Raw genomic sequence first — 6228 nt, forward strand, 5'->3', positions numbered from 1 at the left:
TTGGGTGCTGCATTATTAATTCAGCATTCCCCTATTAATATAATACACATTTTCACCGTATGCAGAAATGTTCAGTCACCAACAGCACCATCACACAGGTCTCGAAGCTATCTTTTGGCTCATCCCACAATGGCTTCCACGGGATAAATTCCTTGAATAGGAATTGTTACGTAACAGCTAGGCAAAAGTCTAAGACAATAAACCTATGCTGCCAAAATGCTCCCCGAAAGGACTGAGGCAATTTACAAGTAAAGCAGCAATGTGAGAAGAGCCACTTCTCTTCAATCTCACCAATTCTGGGAATTATTTATTGTTCATCTCTGATTAGTTAGATACTTTAGATCTAACTAAAGTATGGCATCTCATCGCTCTTGCAAAATACTGTTATTTGATTATTGGCAAGCATATACATTTCATTATTTGAGTATTGGCTATGTTCCTGTGACTTGCTTTTCCTTGTCTTCTGCTGATTTTGAAGAAGAGTGTTATTGGTTGGTAAGAGTGCTGGTAGAAACGAAAATCCTTCGTTGCGTTGGCCATATATGTTAAAGATATTCCTCCAAGTTTATTCTTTGACTGTCTATTCCAATGGGGAAATTGTGCATCTTCCTATTCCCCAAATCCTATTATTCTTTATATTTAAATCACATAAACATCCTAAGGTAATTATTGAGAATTTATATCTTTCAATTATGAAATTCTCCCAACCCGATACATAATAGCTATCTCCATTATTTTTTCAAGTTTTCTTTTTGATTCCTTGTAAATGTTTATTGTTTTCTATATTAGCTACTTTCCATGTTACAGGAAGTTTACTACAGAAAGATTTCCACGTCATGGTGGGTGGTGCAGTAACTCATTTCAGATCAGCCCTCCCACTTAGAACAACTAGAGAACCTGGACAAAATATTTTTAAAAAAAATTTTTGAGACAGCATCTCATTCTGTCGCCAGGCTGGAGTGCAGTGGTGCTATCTCGGCTCACTGCAACCTCCACCTCCCGGGTTCAAGCAATTCTGTCTCAGCCTCCCGAGTAGCTAGGATTACAGGCACCTGCCACCACATCTGGCTGGATTTTGTATTTTTAGTAGAGACAGGGTTTCACCATGGTGGTCAGGCTGTTCTCAAACTCCTGACCTCAAGTGATCTGTCTGCCTTGGCCTCCCAAAGTGCTGGGATTACAGGTGTGAGCCACCGTTCCCTTGGATGAAATATTTTTTAATCTGTATAAAAACATCAGTGAAGCACCCAGCCAGACAGGCCTTGCGGGGCCAGTGTGTGGGGCTGCCTTTCCCTGAGAGCAGCTGCCTGTTCAGAAACAGCAGCCCAGCAGCAAGTAGCAGTGGCAAGGCTAAGACAAGCAGAGCTTCTATGAGTCTCATAAGCACAGAGGGACAAAAAGTGATTTCAGGGCTGGCCACAGGCTGAGGGGAACACGTGAACACTCTGGGTTTTCAGTTGAGATCCCTCCCTAAAGGAAATTCCCTAGAAATAAGATAAAATCAGAAATAGGTCATATTGGCCGGGCACAGTGGCTCATGCTTGTAATCCCTACACTTTGGGAGGACAAGGAGGGTGGATCACTTGAGGTCAGGAGTTTGAGACCAGCCTGGCCAACAGCGTAAAACCCAGTCTCTACAAAAAAAATTACCCAGGCATGGTGGCACACGCCTGTAATCCCAGCTACTCAGGAAGCTGAGGCAGGAGAATCGCTTGAACCCAGGAGGTGGAGGTTGCAGTGAGCCGAGATAGCACCACTGCACTCCAGCCTGGGCAACAGAGCAAGACTCTGTCTCAAACAAAAAAAAAAAAAGAAAGAAAGAAATAGGTCAGTCTTTAAAAGGATGAAAGCCCACCCTGGTGTCATCTCAATCCCTCTTTAGATTAAGGAGATTAAGGTGGTCTGCCCTCTGTGGAGAAAAATAAGATCTTACAGATATTCAATAACTTTGTTTCAATCTGCCTTCCTTTCTGACCTGTGATCTAATCTGTAATCTAATACGTCTATGTTGTATTTCAATTTTTATTTAGTTCCGAATATTAATATTTCCTCTTTTCCATTGAGTTCTTCTTTGACCCAGATTATTAAAATTGTATTGCTTAATCTGTAAGTAGTTGGAGATTTTCTAATTATCTTTTGGCTGTTGGCTTCTAACATAATCCTACTATGCTTGGATAACATACTCTGGATGAGTTTGATCTTTCTAAGTTTGTTTATGCCAGGGCACATGGTAAATCTTCACAAACGCTCTGCGTGCACTTGAGAACAATGGGCATTCTGACATTGTGGAGTGTGGTGTTTGAAATATGTGAATTAGGTCAAGTTTGTTTATCATGTGTTTGAAATCGATTTTCTCTATTTGTTGTCTGCTTCAGTTGTGTTAAAAGTCTTTCCCTGTAACTGAGGATGGAATATGTCTTCCTTTAGTTCTGTCGACTTTTCCTTGATATATTTTGCGGTTATGGCATTAAGAACATTAATGCTTAGAATTGTTATAGCTTCATAGTACACTACAATGTTTATCCTTATGAAATGTCTCTATCCTTAGTAATGCTTGTCTTAAAATCTACTTTTTGGGGTCCTTTCTGGCCCATGCATGGCAGGTGGGATCAGGATCAGCCCTTGCCTCCTCCACTTCCATACACTTTCTCACGGTGGCATCCTCCCCTGCAGCGTTTTTTGTTTGTTTGTTTGTTTTTTGAGTTCGAGTCTTGCTCTGTCACCCAGGCTGGAGTGCGGTGGTGCGATTTCAGCTCACTACAACCTCCGCCTCTCTGGTTCAAGCAGTTCTCTGCCTCAGTCTCCCAAGTAGCTGGGATTACAGGTGCCCGCCACCATGCCCAGCTAATTTTTGTATTTTTAGTAGAGACAGAGTTTCACCGTATTGGCCAGGCTGGTCTTGAACTCCTGACCTTGTGATCCACCCGCCTCAGCCTCCCAAAGTGCTGGGATTACAGAATTGAGTCACCATGCCCGGCCTCCCCTGCACCTTTAATAACCCAGGTGACTCCATAATCCCTTTTTCCTTTGGGCCACTCTGCAGAGCACTGTACCCTGCAGCCACTGGACAGCTCCTCCAAGCCACCACCTAGGAACTGCAAACCAACCCTCCATCCCAGCACCTTCCCCATCAATCAATGACTCAATCTGTCAATCAGTCAAATAACAACATCCTGGTCCTCATCTTATGTTCTGTTCAGCTGAGACTTCCTGGTTTGTGGAGTCGTGTTGGACCCTGTCTCTCCCTAAACCTCCCTTCCCCACATCCAATCAATTAGCTGAGTGCCTCCTAATTATATCTGGTTTTACCTCCTAATTATATCTGGAATGTGCTCTCTACTGCCCACCAGAATCCTCGTCCACAAGGCCTCCATCTCCCCTCAGGAGGCTGCAGCAACCCTGTCACAGATCTCCCTGCTCCCATACCACTTTAAGCTGTCTCATGCAGAGGCTGGAGTCCTCCTGCCACTAGGATTCTCACTGTCACCCCCAGCAAAGACCCCTACAATAAAAATAACAGCAACAAAAACAAATGGCCAGGCGTGGGGGCTCACACCTGCTATCCTAGCACTTTTGGATGCTGAGGCAGGTGCATCACCTGAGGTCAGGAGTTTGAAACCCCCTAGCCAACATTGTGAAACCCTGTCTCCACTAAAAATACAAAATTAGCCCTTCGTGGTGGTGCACACCTGTAGTCCCAGCTACTCGGGAAGCTGAGGCAGGAAAATCACTTGAACCCGGGAGGTGAAGGTTGCAGTGAGCCTAGATCACACCACTGCACTCCAGCCTGGACAACAGAGCGAGACTTCATCTCAAAAAATAAAAATAAAAAAATAATACTAACAAATCTTCCAACCCTCACTGAGCACTGCCAAGAGCCCTGCCGCATTCCAGGCATGTTACTTGTACAGACCCATGCAATCATAAGAGAAGCCCTATGAAGGGACCCCTGTTAACACCCACATATTCAAGCAAGAAAGCAGGCATAGAGAGCTTAAGCAATTTGCCCAAAATCCCCCAGCTGACCAAGGCAAAAACAAGACTAAAAACCCAAGCAGGCTGGAGCCAGAGACCAATCCCTTAAACACACACCACCCAATGCGCCAAGGAGATAAATGAATCTCCTCACTGAGGCTGAGAAGGGCCTGTGAAATCGGGCCAGTCCGCCTCCCAGCCCTTCTCCCACAGCTGCCCCTCCCATCTGACTTTGGCTTCCACACTCACCAGACTTCCTCCCTGCCCAGCGCCTTTGCACATGCTGCGTGCTCTAGGAAAACTTGCCCCCTGACTTCACCCCCACTCCCTGCTCATAACTTCCAATCAAGCCTCTCCCACAGGGGTCTTGGCTGCCTGGGTCATGGGCAGTCCCTCGGACATACGCTCTCGTGCACCCTGAATTTTTCCTCCTCCACGCATTTCTAACACAGAATGTGATTTTTTTTTTGAGACGGAGTTTCGCTCTTGTTACCCAGGCTGGAGTGCAATGGCGCGATCTCGGCTCACCACAACCTCCGCCTCCTGGGTTCAGGCAGTTCTCCTGCCTCAGCCTCCCGAGTAGCTGGGATTACAGGCATGCGCCACCATGCCTAGCTAATTTTTTGTATTTTTAGTAGAGACGGGGTTTCATCATGTTGACCAGGATGGTCTCAATCTCTTGACCTCGTGATCCACCCGCCTCAGCCTCCCAAAGTGCTGGGATTACAGGCTTGAGCCACCGCGCCCGGCTCTAACACAGAATGTGTTAATACATCTGTGCAGACGCGTGAATATGTTCCCTGATGGACTGTGAATGTGGGCAGAGCACCCATCGTGTCTAGCTTCATCCAATGTGCCCCCGATGCCTATTCCAGTGGCAAGGACTCCGTGGGCACTCAAAAAATGTTTGTGGACTGGATGGATGAATAAAGAAATGAATGCATCCCCGCAGATGGGGTGCTGCCAAGTCCTGGGGTCAGACTCTCTGCCTTCCAAGCCTTTGTTCCTTTATTTGATGACCGCCAGAGGGCGCCAAAGCCCGGGAAATCGCCAGCCCGATGCTCGGGACAGCCACGTGGACTCCAGGGAGGGGTCCCCCACCGAGGGAAGGGGGCCGGGCGCCCATCGGGTGGACGCCGTGGCCTCCCTGTAAAGCACTGTGGGTGAATAGAGACTAAGGCCTGGTTTGACGCCTTCCCCGGCAGCTTCTCAGTTGTGACCAGCAGACACTCTGTCCTCAGGGTAATGGCAGAAATCCTTGCTGCCCCCATAGGAACTGAGCCCAAGAGCCTGGGGGAGGAACATATGTGTTTGTACAGCAAACATTCGTGGATGGAGCCAGCCTGAAAGGGGACTTCTAAGTGGGAAAGAAAAACAAATACTGGCCCCTTACTCTCACATGCCTTCAATCCTGGCAACTCCAGGCTGGTAGGCATTGCTGTTCTCCATATCTTCAGACAGGGAAACTAAGGCACAGCTGTACCCAGTGGAGCTTGGTGACGCCTTCCCACCCCTTGCCTGCCTACTAGCTGCCCCTGCATCTGGCTGCCTCCTCATCAGTGGTTCTCACAGTGCAGTCCCTGAGCAGCAGCGGCAGCTGTCCACCCAGACCTCTGGGTTTTGAGCCCAGCAACCTGTGACTGAAAGTGCTCCAGAACATTCTGATGTGCATGCAGTCAAGTGTGAGAGCCTCTGGTCTACACCAGCCCTTTCTCAGGCCTGGGCGACACACCTGGAGGACCCTGAGGGAGGGGAGTGACAGGTCGGGCTGCTCCATGGGAGGTGAGGCCAGTGTCCCAGGCTGACAAGAGCCCCCTGGGTGGGCAAAGTCCACCAGGTGGAAAAGCCCCAGGAGATATCTTGCAGCTTCTGTGCCCACTCAAAGCCCAACAGACAGCCCGAGGGCCGCAGAGGGTTGGCGAGCACTGGCCATGCGGGTTCCCAGCACCCTCCCCTGCCTCCCCGGAAGTGGGCCTGCACAGCTGCCATCCAAACCATTCCCCTGTAGACTAACACTGGAGAACTGCAGGCTCTGGAAGTTCAGCCAGACCCAGGTGTGGATTCCAACACATCTGCGACCAGGTACAAACCCTGTCCCTTTGATCCTTGGACTGCTCCCAAATAGAAGATGATCATTATGAAAAAAATGAAGGTGGTTTAGAGAATCGGGGTGGCTTGGGACTTTTAGAGCAGGAAATGGGGTTTGGGGGCTGGGACCAGCAGCAGATCATGAGCAATGAATGCCATCCTCAG

Source organism: Callithrix jacchus, chromosome 2 (assembly GCF_049354715.1).
Source record: "Callithrix jacchus isolate 240 chromosome 2, calJac240_pri, whole genome shotgun sequence".
NCBI classification, from domain to species: Eukaryota; Metazoa; Chordata; class Mammalia; order Primates; family Cebidae; genus Callithrix; species Callithrix jacchus.